The sequence below is a fragment of the Lithobates pipiens genome, unplaced genomic scaffold, assembly GCF_037356315.1.
Source record: "Lithobates pipiens isolate NorthernLeopardFrog02 unplaced genomic scaffold, aLitPip1_a1.2 Scaffold_19, whole genome shotgun sequence".
Taxonomy (NCBI): Eukaryota; Metazoa; Chordata; class Amphibia; order Anura; family Ranidae; genus Lithobates; species Lithobates pipiens.
The window spans coordinates 486,133,328-486,157,445 of record NW_027507764.1 but is presented as its reverse complement, the minus strand read 5'-3'; the positions used below and the strand labels follow the sequence as shown (position 1 = coordinate 486,157,445).

Genomic DNA, 24,118 nt, shown 5'->3' with positions numbered 1-24,118 from the left:
GCCAACTACTGCCATATAAACTGGTGGACTCGGAGGCCTTTCGCAAATTTGTGGCCATTGGAACACCACAATGGAAGGTCCCAGGAAGGAAGTATTTCTCAGAGAAGGGCATCCCAGAGCTATATGGCCATGTTCAGCGGCAAGTGAATGTATCTCTGGCACACAGTGTCGGTGCCAAGATACATCTGACCACAGACACGTGGTCTAGCAAACACGGGCAGGGAAGGTATATCAGTTTTACTGCCCACTGGGTGAACCTTCTGACGGCCGTCAAGCATGTAACCCGTGGCACCCGTGTAGATTTGGTTTTACCGCCACGGATTGCATGCAGGCCTGACTCTTCTTCTCCTCCTCCTACTCCATCCTCCTCCCTCTCCTCCTCAGCTGCCTCCTCCTTTTCCGCTGCTAGCGTCTCTTCCACTGCACCGCCCAAGCTCCCCAGAACCTATTCCACATGCCAGGTGAGACGTTGCCATGCCGTGCTGCGTCTGTTGTGCCTGGAAGCAAAGAGCCACACTGGCCCGGCACTCCTTTCAGCTTTGCGTTCACAGGCAGATGAGTGGCTAACACCGCTCAATTTGACAGTTGGTAAAGTGGTGTGTGACAACGGTGCCAATCTGCTTAGCGCATTGAAACAGGGCAAAATCACGCACGTGCCGTGCATGGCACACGTCTTAAACTTGGTCGTGCAGCGATTCCTTGTCAAATACCCTGGGGTCCAGGACATCTTGCGGCAGGCAAGGAAAATCTCGGCCCATTTCAGAAGATCTTACACGGCCATGGCTCGCCTTGCTGACATTCAGCGGCGACACCATCTGCCGGTCAGACGTCTTATTTGCGATTGCCCGACGCGATGGAACTCAACCTTCTATATGCTTGATAGGCTGCTCCAGCAGAAACGTGCAGTTAACGTCTACCTGTATGAACTCTGCGAAAGAAACGGTTCTGGGGAGCTGGGTTTTTTTTCACCGCGCCAGTGGCTGCTCATGCGCGACACATGCAGACTTCTGCGGCCATTTGAGGAGATCACCAAACTGGTCAGTCGCAGCCATGGCGCCATCAGTGACATGGTACCTTATGCCTTCTTTCTGGAGCGTGCATTGCGTCGTGTCATTGATCAGGCTGTGGAGGAGCAGGAGCGGGAAGATGAGGAAGTCGCAATGCTGGATGAATTCCCAGGGGGGGCTACTCTATCTGAGACAAGTCAACAACAGGAGTCTGATGAGGAGTCAGAGGAGGATGGTGCCGGGGCGGATGAGCAGGAGCAAGAAGAGCATGCTTTAAACCTTTCTGGGATCCCTGTTGTGCGAGGATGGGGAGAGGAGAATGAAGAGGACGACATTATCCTGGATGATGAGCAGGAGCCAGGCCACCACACCGCTTCCACTTTAGTGCAAATGGGGGCCTTCATGCTCCAGTGTTTTAATAGGGACCCCCGTATAAAAAGCATGAGGGTCAAGGACCAGTACTGGGTGGCAACGTACTTAGACCCCCGGTACAAACACAAAATGGCGGAAATGTTACCGCCGTCGCAGAGGGCTGTCAGAATGCAGCACTTCCAGGCCTTGCTTCGAGAAATGCTGCATTCTGCTTTTGCGTGCGCTGGCAGAGGAGCAATTCCCACTCCCAGAGAAGGATTTGCGGGTACCAATCCAACAGCGCCTGCAAGAAGAGGCCGGTTTGAAGATGTGTTGGTGACTTCGGATATGAGGTCATTCTTTCAGCCGACCCATCGACAGGTGTCATCCGGATCCAGCATCAGGGAACGCCTAGACCGTCAGGTGTCCGACTACATTGGGTTAACGGCCGATGTGGACGCTCTGAGGAGTGATGAACCCCTAGACTACTGGGTGGGCAGGCTTGACCTCTGGCCAGAGCTTGCCCAATTTGCAATCGAACTGTTGGCTTGCCCCTCATCCAGTGTCCTGTCCGAAAGGACGTTCAGCGCAGCAGGGGGGATTGTGACCGATAAGCGTACTCGCCTAGCTCACCACAGTGTTAACTACCTCACATTTCTAAAAATGAATGAGGCATGGATCTCGGAGGAATTCAACACATGTGATCAGTAGACCATGTATATGTCTATAAACAATTTTTGGAATCAAGCACACAGACCTTCTTAATTCATTTGGCTCACTTCCCTGACCCAAAAAAGCACACCGTACTATATGCCCCTACCCTCCTCTTTGAAGAGGTTGAGCGGTGTCATATTTCTACTGGGGCTGCTTATTATGAGGGGTTCCCACCATCCCTGTGCTGTGCTGACTTCCTCCTGGGTGTTCTTATTATGAGGGGCTCCCACCATCCCTGTGCTGTGCTGACTTCCTCCTGGGGGTTCTTATTATGAGGGGATCACACCATCCCTGTGCTGTGCTGACTTCCTCCTGGGGCTGCTTACGGTGCTGCTGTCAGCGCTGTATGTCACGGAGCTGCTGTCAGCGCTGTATGTCACGGAGCTGCTGTCAGCGCTGTATGTCACGGAGCTGCTGTCAGCGCTGTATGTCACGGAGCTGCTGTCAGCGCTGTATGTCACGGAGCTGCTGTCAGCGCTGTATGTCACGGAGCTGCTGTCAGCGCTGTATGTCACGGAGCTGCTGTCAGCGCTGTATGTCACGGAGCTGCTGTCAGCGCTGTATGTCACGGAGCTGCTGTCAGCGCTGTATGTCACGGAGCTGCTGTCAGCGCTGTATGTCACGGTGCTGCTGTCAGCGCTGTATGTCACGGAGCTGCTGTCAGCGCTGTATGTCACGGAGCTGCTGTCAGTGCTGTATGTCACGGAGCTGCTGTCAGCGCTGTATGTCACGGAGCTGCTGTCAGCGCTGTATGTCACGGAGCTGCTGTCAGCGCTGTATGTCACGGTGCTGCTGTCAGCGCTGTATGTCACGGAGCTGCTGTCAGCGCTGTATGTCACGGAGCTGCTGTCAGCGCTGTATGTCACGGAGCTGCTGTCAGCGCTGTATGTCACGGAGCTGCTGTCAGCGCTGTATGTCACGGAGCTGCTGTCAGCGCTGTATGTCACGGTGCTGATGTCAGTGCTCTGTATTACGGTGCTGCTGTCAGTGCTCTGTATCTCCTGCACCCTCTTGTTTGCCTACCCTGGTCCCTGACCTTCCCTCTCCTCCATTGCCTTCATTAGCTCCATAGTCCTGAATTGTCAGAACAATTTCCCAAATAAAAAAAAAATGCTTGTAGTTATCGATCCCAAATTCACCTCATACATGTATTATGCTATTGTCCAGGTGGTGGGACTACGTGCTACCCCCTAATAATTACCCCGTGGCCGCAAATTCGACCTAAAGGTTTGCGAAATTCGCCTCCCATTGAAGTCAATGGAGCCCGCGGCGAACGGTCGTTTTCGCGAACGTTTGTGTCCGTTCGCGTTTCGCGTTCGCGAAACGTCCCGTCGGAAGTTCGTCCATCACTAGTTGTAAAGTCTAGAGTTTTTACACCTTAATACATTAAGGTGAAAAACCTTCTGTGCTGCAGCAGCCCCCAGAGCCCCTCTTTTTCATACCTGAATCCGATCTTTCCAGTGTCGAGGACGAGCCCAGCAGCTACAGCTGCTATCTCTGATCCTCACTGGATAGATTGATAACAATCAAATGCAGTGACACAGGAGTTGGGGGGGGGGGGGGGGGGTGAGGGCGAGTCCTGCTGCCTGTGTTAATGGACGCAGCAGCAGGACTCGGAAGTGCGCAAACGGGTGCCCCCATGGAAAGTGGGGGAACCTGATGAAGAGGAGGAGCCAGGAGCGCTGCCGGGGGACCCCAGAAAAGGAGGATTGGGCCCCTCTGTGCATAATCCTTGCACAGAGCAGGTAAGTATAACATATTTGTTATTTAAATACATATATGGGAATTGCTTTAGTTGTTGATGGATTTTGTATTTCTGTCAATCCAGTCCTGGGAACTAGACAGCTCTGCCACACAGCACAACCCTGTCTGATGGGGGTGGGGGGAGCTAATTTTCTTTGCTGTAGTTAACCCTTACAGATCTTGTCTCTCCTCCAGTCTCTAACTGGACAGTGAAAGAAGAAGTAACCGAGTGATGAGCTATTATGTCACCCAGCTCTCTCCTCCAATCGGTATGTACATAGCTGCATAATTAACTGGTTGTGCTGATTCTTCCTCTATCAGTCTGAGCTATGTTGATTGAGATTGAGATTGATAGCATCACATTTGTCTATAATGGTGCAAATGTCATCATTCATTTTGTCTGCAGTTTCACATGTATTTTTCTGTATCAAAATGCACAAGTGTTAATGCCGTGTATACACGGCCGGACTTTGACAGCAAAGGTCCGACGGAATGAATCCATTGGACAATTCGACCCTGTGTGGGCTTCATCTGACCTTTGCTGTCGAAAAATCAGACGGACTTTAGATTTAGAACATGTTTCAAATCTTTCCAACAGACTCGAATCCGGTTGAAAAATCAGTTCGTCTGTATGCTAGTCCGACGGACGAAAACCGATGCTAGGGCAGCTATTGGCTACTGGCTATGAACTTCCTTATTCTAGTCCGGTCGTACGTCATCACGTTAGAATCTGTCGGACTTTGGTGTGATTGTGTGTGGCCAAGTCCGTTCGTTTGAAAAGTCCATCGGAAGTCCTCCGAAAGTCCGTTGGGAAGACCGTCAGACCTAGTCTGCCGGAAAGTTCGGTCATGTGGACATGACATTAATCTTCCTAGCAACTGAAAATTGTAGGGCAGAACACAGAGAGAAACAGATTTACAAATATTGTACATGTTCTAGTTTTAATCATCTATACCTCTAGTGCCCAACCTACGGCCCGAAGGCCACATGCAGTTTTTATCGTGCTGCAGGCAGATACCAGTGTTCTCCTTGCCAAAGTAAATGACTATGAGCCAGTTTAACCACTTCAGCTCCGGACCAATAAACACCTTAAGGACCAGAGGTCTTTTTGCAATTTCGCACTGCGCTGCTTTAACTGGTAATTGCGCGGTCATGCAATATTGCACCCAAACGAAATTTGCGTCCTTTTCTTCCCACAAATAGAGCTTTCTTTTGATGGTATTTGATTGCCTCTGCGATTTTTTTTTTTTGCGATATAAATGGAAAAAGAGCGAAAATTTTGAAAAAAAAAGATATTTTCTTCTTTTTGTTATAAGAAAAATCGAATAAACTAAATTTTAGTCATACATTGAGGGCAAAATTTATTCAGCCACATGTCTTTAGTAAAAAAAATGTCAATAAGCGTATATTTTTTGGTTTGCGCAAAAGTTATAGCGTCTACAAACTAGAGTACATTTTCTGGAATTTACACAGCTTTTAATTTATGACTGCCGATCTCATTTCTTGAGGTGCTAAAATGGCAGGGCAGTACAAATCCCCCCCAAATGACCCCATTTTGGAAAGTAGACACCCCAAGGAAATTGCTGATGGGTATGTTGAGCCCATTGAATATTTATTTTTTTTGTCCTAAGGGATTGAATAATGACAAAAAAAAAAAAAAAAAAAATTTTTTACAAAAAGTTGTCACTAAATGATATATTGCTCACACATGCCATGGTTATATGTGGAATTGCACCCCAAAATATATTCCGCTACTTCTCCCGAGTATGGCGATACCACGTGTGTGGGACTTTTTGGGAGTCTATTCGCGCAGGGCACCCCGAAAACCAATCACCACCTTCAGGATTTCTAAGGGTGCAAATTTTTGATTTAACTCCTCACTACCTATCACAGTTTCGAAGGCCATAAAATGCCAAAATAGCACAAAACCCCCCCAAATGACCCAATTTTGGAAAGTAGACACCCCAAGCTATTTACTGAGAGGCATGTTGAGTCCATGGAATATTTTATATTTTGCCAAAAGTTGCGGGAATATTACAAACTTTTTTTTTTTTGCACAAAGTTGTCACTAAATGATATATTGCTCACACATGCTATGTGCAGAAGTCAAATTACACCCCAAAATAAATTCTGCTGCTTCTCCCGAGTACGGGGATACCACATGTGGGGGACTTTTTGGGAGCCTAGCCACGTACGGGACCCCGAAAACCAAGCACTGCCTTCCGGATTTGAATATAAAATGCTATAAAAAACAAACTAACCAGAGTCACCCGTAACACGTATACGGTGATCAGTGGTGAAAGGGTTAACTAGGGGCAATCAGGGGGTTCAAATTTTTATTAGGTAGTATATGGGGGTCCCTGGCGCTATATAAAAACCTGACGGGGAACCTAAATAACTAACTGGCTAACCAGCGTCACCAGTGACACTTATACTGTGATCGCTGGTGAAAGGGGGTGAAAGGGTTAACTAGCAGCAATCAGGGGGTTAAAGCCATTATTGGGTAGTATATCGGGGTACCTAGCGCTATAAAAACCTGGCGGTGAACCTAAAAAAATAACTAGCTACCTAGCGACACTAGCGACACTGATGCAGCGTTCAGAAAAATTATCGCTTAGTGACACTGGCAAAAGGGGGTGAAAGGGTTAACTAGCGGAAATCAGGGGGTTAAAACCATTATTGGGTAGTATATCGGGGTACCTAGCGCTATAAAAACCTGGCGGTGAACCTAAAAAAATAACTAGCTACCTAGCGACTGTAGCGACACTAATGCAGCGATCAGAAAAACGATCGCTTAGTGACACTGGCAAAAGGGGGTGAAAGGGTTAACTAGCGGCAATCAGGGGGTTAAAACCATTATTGGGTAGTATATCGGGGTACCTAGCGATATAAAAACCTGGCGGTGAACCTAAAAAAATAACTAGCTACCTAGCGACACATGCAGCGATCAGAAAAATGATCGCTTAGTGACACTGGCAAAAGGGGGTGAAAGGGTTAACTAGCGGCAATCAGGGGGTTAAAAACATTATTGGGTAGTATATCGGGGTACCTAGCGCTATAAAAACCTGGCGGTGAACCTAAAAAAATAACTAGCTACCTAGCGACTGTAGCGACACTAATGCAGCGATCAGAAAAACGATCGCTTAGTGACACTGGCAAAAGGGGGTGAAAGGGTTAACTAGCGGCAATCAGGGGGTTAAAAACATTATTGGGTAGTATATCGGGGTACCTAGCGCTATAAAAACCTGGCGGTGAACCTAAAAAAATAACTAGCTACCTAGCGACACTAGCGACACATGCAGCGATCAGAAAAATGATCGCTTAGTGACACTAGCAAAAGGGGGTGAAAGGGTTAACTCTAGGGGCAATCAGGGGGTTAAATCTTTATTGGGGGGTGATAGGGGGCTACCCTGGACCTAACACTAACTGTCCTGACAGTTTTTACTGTCACAACTGACACTGAATGCATTGATCAGTAAAGAAATGATCAATGCAATCAGTGACACTGTGACTGGGGGGGGGGGGGGGCGGGGGATCGGGGGGCGATCGGGGGGGGGATCGGGGGGGGTTTGTGTGCCTGTGTGTACCTACATGTCAGTGTAGTGTTGGTGCACACTTACTTTTACTGTTCTCCTCGTAGTCCGGTCAAAAAGACCGCCCCGAGGAGAATGACATCACTTCCTCCTTCCTGTGTAAACAATACACAGGGGAGGAAGCTTCTCATTGGCCAGGAGCGATCCAGAGGGGGTGGCCGAAAACCAACGGCCATCCCCTCATCACGGAGCGCTCCTGGACCGAATCGGACCGCCGTATCCAGCGGGAGGGGGTCCGATCGGACCCCCCACCCGCTGGAAGGCAATCACGTAGATGTACGTGATTATGCCTGCCTGTGCCATTGTGCTGACGTACAATGGCAATACGGCGGTCCTCAAGTGGTTAAGGAAAATAATCATTGGACTAAATTTTTATAGAATGCTAAATGGTTTGGTTTAACTTTACTACACTTTCTCACCTTTTTGCTAGCTATTCCATTTTCACTTTTCATTATTTTTTCCACTGATCTTTTATACTAAAAGAAAAATCAAAGCTGGTGACAATTGATAATGTGGAAGCATTATGGCTGTTATCTCTAGCAGTCTGCCTTCAGCCTCTGACTATGTAATGCAGCAAGCCTCTGACCATCTACTCTAGCATGTCTGCATCCTCTGATCATCTACTGTAGCAGTCCTGCAACCTCTGACCATCTACTATAATAAGCTTGCACCTTCTGATCACTTATCATAGCTGTCCTGCAGCCTCTGACCAAGTAATGTAGCGAGCTGCATCCTCTGACCATCTACTGTAGTATGTCTGAATCCTCTAACCATCTGCTATAGCAGGCCTGCAGCTTCTGGCCATCTCCTGTAGCAGGCATGCAGTCTGTGACCATGTACTGTAGCAAGCTGCATCCTCTGATCATCTACTGTATAAGACCTGCATCCGCTAACCATATGCTGTAACAGTCCTGCAGCCTCTGACCATCTACTGTAGTAAGCTTGCACCTTCTGATCACTTACCATAGCTGTCCTGCATCCTCTGACCATCTACTGTAGCATGGCCTGCATCCTCTAACCATCTGTAAATGATCAAAACAAAGTATAACTTGAGAACATAGTCATACTATTAATTTGGTTAAACTGAAGGATCGGAGTAGCAAAGCAAGAAAAAGAGAGAGGAAGAGTGAGAATAGGGGGTGGGAAGAGAGAGAGGGAAGAGATCTAGGAGAGTTGTCTCAATACACAGTCTTGGAATGTAGAGCTTGGTGATCAACAAGTTAGTATTTGGCATTTTCCTTGTTGTTTCTATTGTACCAATCTAGCCATGGTTTCCATTTAGAGTGTAGTTTTTCATAGGTAGCATGAACGTTAGTTGTTTCTATTATCTCTGAAAGCGGAGGTGGGCTGATATCTTTCCAGTGTCTCATAATGGACAATCTAGCACTTAGAAGGATATGCGTCACTATAATTCTTGATTCTGCCAGAATGGTTTCTATTCCCAGAGATAGAATGGCCATTCCAGCAGTGGTAGGAAGTCCTGTCCCCATAATTGTCACGAGAAGTCTGAATATCTTGGACCAAAATGCATGCGTGGTAGGGCAAGTCCGCATTATATGGTACAATGTTCCATCACGTCCACAGTTCCTCAAACAGAGGGGTGAAGTTTGGGTGCTAAATTTGGAAATTTTGAGGTGTCAGATACCATCGCAGCAATATTTTGTGAGTAAGTTCCCACAAATTGGCACTTTTGGTTGCTGTATACGTGTTGTAAAGTGCTTTTTGCCCTTATGTCCATTTCCCATGCCTTAATGGCTACAGATTTTGTAAATTCATTATTTTTGTGTAGCAAATTATAAAATAATGAGATACCTTTAATTCTGGTGAGGGGATTAGTGAGATACAGAACCACTCCCCACGATAGGTAAGTAGTGGTATATGGCTTTGTTCGGAGGAAATTTGTGATTTGTACTTATAGTTTTCATGATCCCCAATACTGTACTCTAGTTAGATGGTCCTGAATGTTTTAAGCATGGGGCCTAACTTTAGGTCCTCTAAAGTGGTTATTCCTTTAGACACCCAATCTGATACGTGTATGTCCACTATGAGCAAAGGTATGCTAGTTATATTAAGTGGGATGGGTTTAGTTACTGTGTTTACTATTTTCATATTTAAGAGGGTTTTCCATACTTGTAGCATGGCTAATATTGTGGGTGAAAGGCCGGACTATCTACAGGTACGAATTCTACTGGACAATAGCAGATCATACAACTTATGTCCTTGTATCTGTGATTTCTCCAATACCAGCCATCTAGCATCAGATGACCCTGACTGGGGAAACCAAGCCCTCACCTGTGCTAAAATCGCTGCTGTATGGTAGTCTGTTAATAATACGTGTCCAACCCCACCTGCTTTCCTTGTTGTTACCAGGTTTTTGAATGCGCCTCTCGCTCTTCTGCCCTGCCACAGAAACATATTAATTAGAGATTGGGCTGTGGAGAAAAATGAGTTAGGGACCGGTATTAGCAAGGTCCTAAACAGTTACAGTAGTTGCAGTTGGACTACCATTTTAAATGCTGCTAGTCTGCCAGACCATGGTATTTTCACCTTTGGTATATCTTGACGTTTTTTACTTAAGACATTAAGGAATGGGGTGTAGTTAGCTTTCACTAGATGATTAGTGGAGGCTGTTAGAGTTATACCCAGTTATTTTATCCCATCTTCCTTCCAGATGTACAGAAATTGTGCTCTGAGTTTCCTCTGTACATTTGGGTTGATACCCAGCCCTAATATGTATTATCTGCTTTCATTGACCTTATAGTACGAAACGCGGTTAAACAATTCTAGTGCAGAATGTACCGAAGCCAGGGAAGTTTCCACCTCAGTAAGCGCTATGATATTATCATCCGCAAAGAGACTTTTGGTGTGAGTAGAATTATGTATTGGGAATCCCTTGATATGCGGGTGATTGCAGATATATATGGCTAAGAGCTCCATTAGCATATTGAATATAAAAGGGGAGAGTGGGCACCCTTGTCTGGTCTCATTAGAGATACAAAAGGGTTTGGACAGCACTCCCGATGTGTATACCTGATCGGAAGGGCTTGAGTACAGCACCAGGATTGCAGATAAAATAGTGCCGGAGTACTTTCTTTCTCAATTGTTCCAGAATTTATTTGGATCTCGGCATGATGTGTAGCTTTTAAGGATCTTCTGGTGGACCTTACTGTGTCAAGCAGCTCCTATTTAAGTGATGCCTTGATTGTGAACAGGTGTGGCAATAATCAGGCCTGGGTGTGGCTAGAGAAATTGAACTCAGGTGTGGACAACCACAGTTATAGTATGTTTTAACAAGGGGGGCAATCACTTTTTCACACAGGGCCATGATGGTTTGGATTTTTTTTCACCTTTAATAATAAACACCTTCATTTACAAATTGCATTTTGTGTTTACTTGTGTTGTCCTTGACTATTGTTTAAATTGGTTTGATGTTCCGAAACACTTAAGTGTGACAAACATGCAAAGGAACAGGAAATGAGGAAGGGGGCAAACACTTTTTCACACCACTGTATAATTTCACATCTATATTGAGTAGAGAGCTAGTTCTAAAATGTGGGGGTGAGGTTGGTTCTTTCCATGGCTTTGGTAGGGTCACTATGAGAGCTGATAGCATTTCTGGTGGGAAGGCAGAAGAGGAAGCAGCAGCGTTAAAGATACCTTCCAGATAGGGAGTGAGCAGAGTTTTAAAGGACTTATAGTATTCACTATTTAATCCATCTGGACCTAGGGATTTATTCACTGGGAGAGATTCAATAACCTTGTATATTTCGATAGTGTTAAAGGGTAGATTTAAGAGATCTAATGTTTTGTAATGTTTTTAGGATAATTTAGGGAGGGAGACCTGTTGTAGGAAGTGGTTTATTAGTTCAGGGGTAGGTTGGTGATTTTCAGTGTCATCTTTTAAATTATATACGGTACTATAGTATTGGCTAAACGCATCTGCAGTATCCTAGGGATGACATAGCTTGTCTTTTGTATTTGGGCAAATTATGTAAGGAATTTTGATTTTGTATTGATGGCCTTTTAATTTTTGTGCCAGTAGTTTCCCTGCTCTATTCCCTGTGGTGTAGTATGACATTTTTAATTTTCGGAATGTTTTCTCAAAGTTCTCCAGTAGTAAAATTCTGAGGTCATGTCTTAATTGGGTTAATTTTTGGGATGACTGTTGGGAGGGGTTTTGTTTATTGTTTGTTTCTAATTGAAAATTTTTCCTTCGTTAGATCTTTTGCCCGCTTTTGCTGCTGCCTCTTAGCCCTTGCCCCCATTTATATAAGAATCCTCCTTATATAAGCTTTATGAGCATTCCATAAAACAAAGTGGTTCTTCACTGAAGACACATTAGTTGCAAAAAAATCCTTCAAATACTTTACTAGGTGTTGATTAGATTTGTTTTGTTGCAGAAGAAATAAATGTATCCTCCACACTGGAGTTGCGGGGTTAGCTGCTGAGTCCGCCATAGACAATGTGATGTAGGCATGGCCTGACTGTGTAATGCCATTTATAGAGGAGGAAGTTGTTTTGTCTAGAATCCTTTGGTCTACCAGAAAGAGATAAATGTGTGAAATAAACCCTTTGAGGGGGAGGAGAGAAAGGTGTAATCCCTTTCCCCTGCATGTAAGTGTCTCCACTCGTCAAAAAAATCTTGTTGATGTATCGACGTTAGTAGGGAGGGCTTGTGCTTCGCATTCCAGAAGAAGAGTCCATAGAAGAATCTGGGGTAGAATTAAAATCCCCAGCAAAGCATTAATAGTCCTTTCTGATGACAGCGTATCTTCTTCATTAACTTCTGTAAGAATCGTATTTGGTGTTTGCTTGGTGAGTATACAATAACAATCGTATAAGTGATCAAGTTGAGATCACAAATCAAGATAAAAAAACGACCAAGAGGATCCTTAATTTCCTCATGTAGAGTGAACGTCACAGAGTCCCTGATGGTCGTTAAAACACCTTTTGTTTTTGTATCTGCATTGGCGGTGAATATGTGGGGAAATCTCTTGTGGGATCAGGAGGGTGGAGACTGATTGCAGAAATGGGTTTTCTGTGTCCTGTGAATATCGCTATTGTGTGTAAGTGCTTCTTTCCACAGGGACTTCCACTTCAATGGATGATTGAGACCTTTGGCTTTTAGAGAGGAATTTAATTCCCATATTGGAGGAAAATTATGCTTGTGTGTTTGGAGTAAATACATTATTAGAAGATGGGTTCCCTCTTGTGACCAAAGTGGAGAAGGCAGGTTGCATGTCATTTGCAAAGAATGAGACTACAGAACGTACACACTGTTATCATAGGAGTGCAGATACCTATGGCAGATGGAGTTTCTTCCAGAAGGGTCTGCTGTGAAAGGGTTGTGGATCTTTGCAGAGTTATTGTGGATAGTGACTGTGATCTTGAGAGGGAGAAAGAAGTACAAAACATAGAAATATAAAGAGAGAGGGTTAGAGTAACCATACAACTGGTGAGATAACATTATTGGTTAGGGTTATTCTCCTAACTTGCGCTGCTCAATTATTAATGAGGGTTAAGTTCAAGCCCATAGGCTCTCCTGGGTAACACCCCAAGGATTAAAGTAGACAGTTTGTTCCCTCCGGGTTTAAGAATGAGATTTGGCATTTTTGTTTGTAAGTTTTTTTTTCCATTCTGTATCTACCTGCTTTGCAAGTCTTGCTGGGGATCTGTCCTCTGTTTGTTCTGGGATTATTTTTCATTTTTCTAGTATGGAAAGGCCTTTCTCTTGGGATTCCACAATGTATGTGTTGCTCTCCTTCACAATGGTGAGCTTAGTGGGTTATCCCCATCAGTAGCCAATTTTGTGGTTCATGAGTGTCTTGGTGATGGTATTAAGATTTTTCCTCTTTTGCAGCATGTATTGGGACAGGTCAGCATAAAAATTGGAAGTTTTGGTATTGTGTAGGTATTTGATCTGTCTAGCGCATCACCATCATCAGTTGCTCTTTAGCATGGTAAAAGATGGAGTGGAGATGGAGTATTACGTCCCTGGGCACCTGGTCAGGTAGATACGCAGGTTTGGGTAAATTATGAATTCTGACTATGGTGACATCCATATCATTAAGGTCAGGGATGAGGGATTGAAATAATGAAGACGCAAAAGTGCGTAAGTCAGATTGTTGAACAGATTCGAGGATCCCCCTTATTTTCATGTTATTTCTTCTGGACCTGTTCTCAATATTTGCTATTTTAGCTTTCATCCACTCAGTATCTCCCTATTTCTCTTCCGTGTAGTCCACCAGGTCATTAATGGTGGAGGCATATTCTCCCATTTTGTGCTCTATATGCTCCACTCTGGACTCTACAGCCTGGATATCTGTGTTAAATGTGTGTATACATTTCATCATATCTGCCTGAAAGGAGCTTCTGAGGGAAAGGAGCATGCCTTTCAGAACAGTGTCAATCACAGGTTTCATGTGTGGTAGGGAATGATTCAATATGACAAGGCTAGATGCTGGGCTGCATCCAGCTCCATCCAGCCTAAATTTTGCTTTGGCCGGGCTACCGTATGCTGGAGAGGGAGGGTAGGACTTGGCACTGTCTGGGTAGCTACTATTATGTAAGGATGCCCTTGAGTTTGTGTTTGATTGGGTTCGGGCCACTGGTGTAGATGCTGGGCTGCCACCATCTTGCCTATCTATAAGTTGTCTTTGAATAAAGAAGTCCGTCAATCTCTGCAGCTTCCGTTGCTCCTTTCTTTTTCTAGTCATCTTTCCCGGGTGTCCTGGGACCAGATTGCCTGTAAAAACAGGTGAATCTGTGTCCCAGAGGGTCGCTATGTGCCGCCGTATCCCTGTGGTAGCAGGAGCTTCCGGATAAAGCTGCCATCTGACTCCGTAGCAGGCCACACCCCCTTATTATAATATTTTTATCACTACACCAGTCTTTACTCAATTTCCATTGTTTATTTTTTCACTGGATGTGAGCGGCTTACAGTAATGCTGGCTATACATGAAAGGTCGTGTTTTTTTGTTTTATTGTTTTTTGTTTTGTTTTTTTCGATCAGCCAGCATGCTGATTAAAAAAAAAAAATACAACAGATTCCCTTAAAAAAAACAGCAGATTCACCCATCCACACAAGTGAGAAACTCCTCCCTTCTGTGTTATTGTATTCCTTCAGCTGTCAAACTACACACACACACACACACACACACACACACACACACACACACACAGAAAGGGAGTGAGAAAAAGTTAGAATCCCCACCTTTTATACTATGCAGATCAGGTACTGTGTGCAAGATATTCAACTTTAATGTTGCTATATGAAACAGATGTCATAGAAGGTCAATTACTGGTGAAAATGAAGATTCCAGAGCGAGACTCTCTATGGATACTAGTTATCTCAAATCTCGTTGCGTTTCATATATAAAGTAATTCTATTTTTAAATTACATATAAACACAATCACTGGGATTTTACTAAATGTGCAATACTGTTCTCTCATACAAGGCATGAGACTGTCTAAATATAGAGTAATGCATTCTTATGAAGCACCACAAGGTGGCTCCAAAGGACCATCAACCAACTTTAACACTCTGCCTGGTAGAAGTAGAAAATAAATTTTTTACATTCATAACATAGATAATTGAAATTAACCATTACTCATCTTTTTGCCTGAAGACCATAGAACATATTGGTTTTCCTTGTCGATAAAAACTGTTGTAGATTGATTTAGGAAAATGTATAATTGCTTTTCAGCTCTGTAAAATCATGTTTCCTGCCTTATTTCCATTATATCTGTAAGAAATAAATTGCAGCAGAATGTGTACATATTTCCTGAAGCAGAGATCTCTGACAGATTGATATTTCTGGCAGGAAGTAACTACTGATGGTTACATTTTGCATAAGGAAACTTTTAACCAATCATAGTTCAAAATGAATCTTGTGGGCATAGAAATATGGCAGCTGATTTTTTTTTAAAGGGCCAGACTCCAGAGTTGTCAGCTTAATCTTGGCTTAACTACTTATGTCACCTACCTACCGGCTTACAACGTGGGAGCTTTGTCTTTAAATTCTACATACTTATTTGGGTTTGGTGAGGTTCCTTTTAAATAATATCTTATTGCCTCTAGGTATACTCACAGTATATTCTCTGTGCTCCCTGCATTTTAGAAACATCCATTTGTAGTTTACTAGTACTCCCATATGTGATATGGAAGAATTTTGGAAGTTTCATTATTTAAAACCTGTCTCCACCATTAAATATGTGCGATGGGGTTTAGGCCGATTTTTGATGGTGCGCTCACTCCCAGTTTAACCACTTGCCGATCAGCCGCCATCATAATACTGCGGCAGGGTTGCTCAGTTTGTGCAATAGATGCGAGCGATCGGCGGCCTCGATGTCCGTTGGGCACCTGCTATCACTCCACAGAGAGCCAGAACGCATACCTCCCAACATTTTGAGATGGGAATGAGGGACATCTTCTAGCAAACGTATGTAGCCATAGGACACGCCCCCTGTCACACCTCCTTAAAGGAGAATTAACCAACAAAAAAGGTTAATTAAGTCCACAACTGCTTTTTTTACCACTACTATTCCTTTATACTTGCTCTTAAAATTTACAAATGTAATAATTTAGAAATTGGATGAAAGGTTTAACACTGCGAAACACTTTATGAAAGATAAAAAGTGCATTTTATGTACAACTATATAGATCAGACCAAAATGAGGGACAAATAAGGAGGAAAGAGGGACAGAGGGACATTGCTCCAAATCAGGGACAGTTGGGAGCTATGAGAACGGGGATCTGTCAATGTAAACAAACAGATCCCCATTCTGACAGGGGAGGAGAGAGAGATCTGCTGTTCCTAGTGATCAGGAACAGCGATCTCTCTCCTCATCCTGTCAGTACACTACCCCCACAGTTAGAAACACCTCCCTGTGGAACACATTTAACCCCTTGATCACCACTAGTGTTAACCCCTTCCCAGCCAGTGTCATTTATACGGTAACCAGTGCATTTTTATAGCACTGATCGATGTATAAATGTCACTGGTCCCAAAAAAGTGTAAAAAAGTTTCCGATCTATCTGCCGCAATGTCACAGTCCTGCTATTACTAGTAAAAAAATAATAATAATAATAAAAATGCCATAAATCTATCCCCTATTTTGTAGACGCTATAACTTCTGTGCAAACTAATCAATATACGCTTATTGCGATTTTTTTTTTTCCCCCAAAAAATATGTAGAAGAAAAATTGAGGAAGAAATTCAATTTTTTGGGGATATTTGTTATAGTAAAAGTAAAAAAAAAATATATTTTTTTTCAAAATAGTCGCTCTTTTTTTGTTTATAGCGCAAAAAATAAGTACTGCAGAGGTGATCAAATACCACAAAATGAAAGCTCTATTTGTGGGAAAAAAGGACATAAATTTTGTTTGGGTACAGTGCCGCACGTCTGCGTAATTGTGAGTTAAAGTGACGCAGTGCTGTATCACAAAAATAGTCATTAAGGGGGTAAATCCTTCCGGTCCTTAAGTGGTTAAAGTCTAGCCTGCAGGAAATTCTAAAAGCCTAATGTAAAACGTAATTCAGCTACTTTTGCTGTATTAAAATAAATTATTTTTAGCAATCTATACCTAGAGAAGCTTAAAGTGGGGTGCCCCCTAAAAAAAAAAAAAAATTCAAGTCAGCAGCTACAAATACTGCAATAATCGGACACTTACCTCTCCCAGGGTCCAGCGATGCGGGGGGAACGAAGCCCCCCCCCCCCGTTCCCCGCTCCGCTCGCTGCACCGGCATTCTTACTGTGGGCTGATATGCCGCACAGTCATCTGGGACAGATGACTGTGCGGCGCGAGGGGAAGTGATGTCACCAGCCCCGGCATTGAAGAAGGCAGACTACGAGGGACCCCCTAGCAACAGGCATTTAGAGGTGAGTAAAGAAAAAAAAATTTCCAATAATTTTTTTTTTTTTTTTATGAATTTCAAGCTATTTTTTTTTTTGGATGGCAATACCACTTTAAGCTTTTTTTTTTTGCTAACTTTTACAAGCTTTTTAAGGCATTTTTTTAGCCAATAGAAAGGGGGAGGGAGAGGAGAGATGCTATTTGAGCGTTTTACGAGCATTTTACAAGCATTTTTCTGCTCAAGTCAGACGTTTCTATTGAAGTCTATGGGGTCAAAAACGTTTGTAATCTGTAATCAGCTCATGTACTTTTTTGAGCTTCAGGCGAAAGAAGGCTCATATGTGAACAGGGGCAATTGCACTTTCAGTGCAATTTCAAGTGCACTTTGCACTTGTAGTTAAAGTTGTCACCTCATCCCTTTAAAACCGAACACATATTAATTACACAGGTTCTGTGGCTGATTAAGATGGTAATTAAACTCCCCTGGCACCTTATCTTATTAGCCTCAGAACCTGTATAATTCATATGTGTTCGGGTTTAAAGAGATGAGGTGACAACTCTACTTGTAGTGCAAAGTGGATTTGCCTTTTGTAAATAACACCCATAGACTGTGCACTTTGCATTTGCTCCAGAGCCTAGGAAATGAGCAGAAGCACTGTTGGACTTCCATCATCCAATCACGTGAAAACAAAAATGCTGTTTTTTTTTTTCCTTGCACGTGATTGGGTACTCTTCATAAAAGTGAAGCTTTACCTCATTTACTAAGCTCTGGCGCAACTGCACTTGCAAAGTACAATTGCACTTGCAAGGTCTATTGCCTTTAGTAAATCAGCCACTCAGCCTCTTAGTTTGAGTAACGAGTAAGCAGGTTTTTTTTAAACATTTTCCCTCTATTAATGTGAATAATATTGCCCTTTCTTACATTTCTCCTTTTTTTTAAAAACATTTTCCACAACTAAGGACAACTTTGCATAGAAGCGGACTATTGTAATTACAGATTCAGAAGCGGTGCCTTCTGTATCGTCCTTATGCATCTACTAATAGGAGCTAGGGGATTGGACGTCTGGGGTCAAACTGTAGAAGATAAAGCTTTATTCTGCCAATCACCAGCAATTTCTTCAGCGAGAGAAAATAATATCTCTCTGTTAGCAGACAAATTAGGCAGTCTCAGTTCACTCGAGAGGTCACCCAGCTTTAATTAGGATATATAACTTCAAAGAACTTAAACTCTAGAGGAAGGAAAAACTCTGATTGTGGAGGTTTAACTACAAAGCAGGCACCTACAATGACTGCAGCCTTATATTGCTCACTTTATAGAGTCTTTTACCTTGCTTTAACACATTGGATAAGTATTAGATGTCACCTGCTTTCTTCTCTACCCGGGGGATAACAACTTGTAATCTTAAACGTTGGTGACATCTGAAGCTATACTGAAAGGGAAGCTGAACAAAGTAGCCATGCCAAAAGCACAGAAGGTAGTAAGGTAGTACTTTGATTGGTTAAAAAAGTTATACATATAGAAAATATGTTATTGCATTAGCTAAACAAATCCCCATTTGGATTACAACAGAGCACACAGCATGCCATAGCCCGAGGACGAGTGTTAGATTAAAAAGCTAACACCATCCAAAACCAGTCTTTTTAAAGTGTTGCTAAATTCACAACAGTACAATCAGTCTGTATATGCAGTAAAGCATGCTTGTTATAGTCGCTGTGGAAGCTAAGGGGTTAATCCTCTGCTTTGTGTAAAATGGATGTTTGATCCTGCCTTATTTGATCCTCCCCTTCTTCCACAGTCCCCAATCCATCTACTGATAGTATAGAGCCTTGGGGGGTACTCTGCACATGCTCAGTTTGGTGTGTATTGCTAGAGACTTTTTTTTTGGGAGAGTGCATGTGATCAGCACAGGGCCAATCAGCACTGTCCAGACAGGGGGTCAAGAGTCATGCAGCCTCATAGGACAGTCAGAGGAGAATGAAAACTCCCACTACAAGCGTTAACCAGTGCTTGGCTGGAGACTGATAAAAGTCACAAGACTATAGATATTGCTGATGATAAAAGGTGTTTGGCAGTTTATATTTACTAAAATAATTGCATTTCCATGTTCTGTGTACTGTGGGAGACCAGATATAGTGAATGCAGGCTCCTGGGTTTAGTAACACTTTAAGAAGATGATCAGGGCAAGCACAACATTTTTAGAAAGGGAATAACAAATGTATTTTTCACCAATATTTATTGCAGACGAACTGTGTAAAATCAACATAAATTATTAGATATAAGTTACATATGTATACGACCATTGGCATACCTGGGAACTTTTAGAAATTGTAAGTCTTTAGAATAGGTAAATAATGGGGGTCAGAGTGGCGGGTGGAACTAATTACAGCACTGAATAGTAGGTGTGGCCAATTTGTGCTTAAAAGTCCAGGGAGCTTAACAGAGAAGTATCGCCAAAGCTTTTTTGGCTGTACTCCTCCTATGGATCACAGGAGTGCAGTTCGTTCTGCACTCCTATGACCCTTTTTCAGCCGTCAACCATATGGTCGCAATCTACCCAGCAGCCTGTACCAGCACCTGGCTCAGCTTCTCAGTGATCCACTAAGAGCCTGAGCCAGCTCTACTACCCCCTCTACAGCCCAGTGCTACAGTGAGCACTGGGGGGGGGGGGGGGACCAGACAGCAGGGGAGTGACAGTCACGGCTCTCTGCTCAGAGCAGAGGGGGAGAACTGAGCGATCAAACACAGCAGATCACTCAGTTCTCCCCTTCTTAGTGCAGAAGCAGCGGGGAACTGATGCAGGAGTGACTATCACAGCTCTCTGCTCAGAGCAGAGGGGGAGAACTGAGCGATCTGCTGTGTTTGATCACTCAGTTCTTAGTGCAGAAGCAGTGGGGAACTGATGCAGGAGTGACAGTCACGGCTCTCTGCTCAGAGCAGAGGGGGAGAACTGAGCGATCTGCTGTGTTTGATCGCTCAGTTCTTAGTGCAGAAGCAGCAGGGAACTGATGCAGCATTGGATTGATGGTGCATCCACCTAGGTGCATATAAATGTTTTTATTTTTTTTACGTCTCTACTTCTCTTTTAGAGGATAGGTCCAGAGTCTATACATAATTCTAGTGGGGCTGACAGTGTACCTGGTTTGCACTTATCCACCATGCCAGTGACACTGACAGTGCACATGGTTATCACTTACACCATCTACACACCAATCTAGTGACATTGACAGCAAACATGGCTAGCACCTACCTAACCCCTCCATTTTGGTTTTTAGTTTTTCTCGCTTCTACCAGGTATGTGAACTGTTTCCCTGGATCACTTGCTGACCAGCTCAAACCCTCCACTTGCCCACTTTATGACTACCCTCTGGACTACGGACATGCACCACTGTGGGTCTCCTTCACTTGCTGAGCTCTCACCTATAAACATTGCAGGCCATCCCAGGGAATTGCATTGATATTTTAGATATTTTGAGACACTCAGTTGATACCGTAGACAAGTTTTGTCTTACCATGATAAAACGAGTGACAAACTCCTAACTGCACCTCACTAATGCAAACAAAAACCTACCTTGTGTGCCCCATTTTAATGACCATATGTACTCCTACAAGGTCTTGTAGGTTATCTGCAAGTTACTAAAAGTGTTAATAGCCAAAGGAGAATTGCAAACATGAAGACCTCACAGGCCTGTGGTTAATGGGTGCTAACGCTTGTTAATATTCTCCAGATCTTAGCAGGGAGAGGTTGCTGGCTCAAACCTCAGTACAATCATTAATTTGTAATTTGTCAGTGCCAGATGCCCTTGGACACATTTCCATTCATTTCAGTGAAAACATATACAGTTGTGTACATCATTTTACATACCCTGGCAGAATTTATGATTTCTTGGCCATTTTTCAGAGAATATGAATGATAACACAAAAACCTTTCTTTTACTCATAGTTAGTGTTTGGCAGAAGCCATTTATTATCAATCAACTGTGTTTACTCTTTTTAAATCATAATGACAGCAGAAACTACCAAAATGACCCTTATCAAAAGTTTATATACCCCAGTTCTTAATACCATGTATTAAGAACTGAGTAATATTGTGTACAGAGGCAAAACTAGAACCTTTAGGGCCCTGGTGTAAGAAACCATGAAGGGCCCTCTGACCTATAACATGGGCCATTCCCTCTAAGCCCAAAGCCCTTCCCACCGATCCCAAGACCCTTTATGATCCTGCAGCAGATTCCTTTCACATGTTGTGCAGTCCTTCAGTCTTGGGCTCCGCCATTGTGGCGGAAGGCCAGGGCCCAGTCGCAAGTGCAACCTTTGCAACCCTGGTAGTTCCGCCAGTGGTGTCAGTGTGGACTGTGAATGGTGCCAGTCAATAGGGTAATGGACACCTAAGTTCAGGTGAGTTGGCATTCCAGCTCTTGACCTGACCAGTTGGATTTGGTCATCAGGTCCATGCCCATCCCCTCCCCCGAACCTCCCTTTTACTTTATAAAGTAGAGCAGTGGACGTCAGTAGGGCAGTGGATGTGGTCAGTAATGCAGTGGACATAGTCAGTAGAGCAGTGGACATGGTCAGTAGAGCAGTGGACATGGTCAGTAGAGCAGTGGACATGGTCAGTAGGGCAGTGGACATGGTCAGTAGGGCAGTGAACGTGGTCAGTAGAGGAGCGGATGTGATCAGTAGGGTAGTTGATATGGTCAGTAGGGCAGTTGATATGGTCAGTAGGGCAGTTGATATGGTCAGTATGGCAGTGGACATGGTCAGTATGGCAGTGGACATGGTCAGTACGGCAGTGGACCTGGTCAGTAGGGCAGTGAACATGGATAGTAGGGCAGTGGACCTGGTCAGTAGGGCAGTGAACATGGTCAGTAGGGCAGTAAACGTGGTCAGTAGGGCAGTGGATGGGGTCAGTAGGGCAGTGGATGAGGTCAGTAGTTTTTTTTTGTTATTTCATTTTTTTATTATTTTTTACCATTTTATTTTATTTTACTATTTTATTTTTTATAGTTTTTTTTTATTTTTGATGGGAGAAGGGGTAGTGGAGGGCTGTAAGGGGGGCAGCATTAAGGGGGTGGGGGTAGTGGAGGGCAGTATGGGGGACAGCATCATGGGGGGTAGTGGAGGGCAGTATGGGGGGACAGCATGATGGGAGGAGGGGTAGTGGAGGGCAGTATGGGAAGGACATCATGACCAGAGGGGGCAGTATAAGAGGGAGAAGAGTGACAGTCAGTAGCACACCTGGAACACTATACTCGCTGGGCAGTTCTCAATCACGAGTTAACTACGCCTCTGAATGTGTAAGATTGCAGCTGTCTTCCACTAAAGAAGTGGTGAGTGACTGGCTGAGGGAAACGTTTTTCCTTGTTCAAAGATTTTATTAATGTGGTTGTTAACCAAATTCTATAAAATGCTCCTATCTCCTCTGTAATATTACAATAAGTGCCCCTGTGCCTCTGTTATATAATAAATATGCTTATCTGTACCGTTAACACATCCACTCCCAGGGCTCAGGTGTCTCCTTTCTCCTCTCCTTCTCCGAGGAGGTAAGGAGAGAGACAGCCGAGGAGTTATATGAACGCTGGGAGCCGATGTGTTAGCGGTACAGATAAGCATATTTATTATATAACACAGGCACAGGGGTACTTATTGTAATTTTACAGAGGGGATAGGAGCATTTTACACTTAATTTGAGAGTGGGGGAGGGGTGCGCTGACATGAGCAGACAGCCAGGGAGGGGAGGGGGGAAGAGGGAACAGGAGCAGAGAGGAGGCATAGCTGGGTTGCGGATGACGGAGGCATGTTAACTGACCACGGTGTCAAGGCTCAGCAGCCACGATAAACGATGGTCAGTTTACAAAGTGGAGGGTATAGCCAGGCAGGATCAGACAGGTATTTTTAGGTGTTACGGGGGTCCATATGACACAGCACAAGCACTGTGCTGTATAAAATACTTTAAGAGTACAGGATCTGTTTTTTTTTGGGGGGGGGGGGGGGGGGGTTAACAAACGCTTTAAGGTTTATCAAAGTGTGATACAGGAATATTGGTCAGAAAAGAAAAAAAAAGAAAAATTTTCTAAATGTAAGCCATCAACAGATTGCAAGTCATAACAAGAAACACGTTTAGTAACAATTGTTCAGAAATACAGAGCAAAATACTTATGACCAAGGAGGGTAGACCTCAGTTGAAGCAGACTAAAGTAGACTCATAGGCTAGGGATGATGACAATGACAACAGCAATTCATAGGGATAGGCGAGGACATTCTCAATAGTGAGGGCATTATCATGGGTGTTGACAATCGATGGTGGAACTGCCTTTTGTTGTTGCACTTCATAGAGTCTTCTGATGATACCCCTAGGATGTACTGAAAGACCGCTATCAGTATTGTTTCAAGCCAGTATCTCCAATGGGAAGTGTATTGTCCAGAAATGCCTGGGCTAAGGGGAAAAGATGCACATAGATGTGGGAGAAGAGGACATAAGGGAAAGAAAAAGCTGTTACAAGAACCTTCTACCACACAACACACTAGAACCTTGAAAGCCAAAGTCTCTGGATTGTAATTAGCTGGTATAGCTGCTATATGAGCAGTGCTGTTGATTCAAGCACTATGGGCAGGTTGGCCCAAAAAAAAAAAAGATGCACACATTTGCCATTGTGTATTCAGCCTGACTGTATTACAGCAATAAAAAAAAGGCTTCAGTTGGGCTTTAAGTGTTTATAGTGCTGTGAGATGTTCTTATTAAATCTACAATAACACTGCCTCTCTACCAGGCTTGTATACAGCAAAATACATTCTTTGTACCTGCCACACATGTATCATGGACATTCCCATTAAAAATACATAGTTTTTTTGTTTT

The 24,118-nt window shown here is 43.8% G+C and overlaps 1 protein-coding gene across 3 annotated transcripts in view; it reads right to left on the bottom strand.

Moving 5' to 3' along the window:
* The window catches only part of RALYL (RALY RNA binding protein like), a 1,540,715-nt gene that overhangs the window by 525,802 nt on the left and 990,795 nt on the right, over nt 1-24,118 (bottom strand). The window lies entirely within an intron of this gene.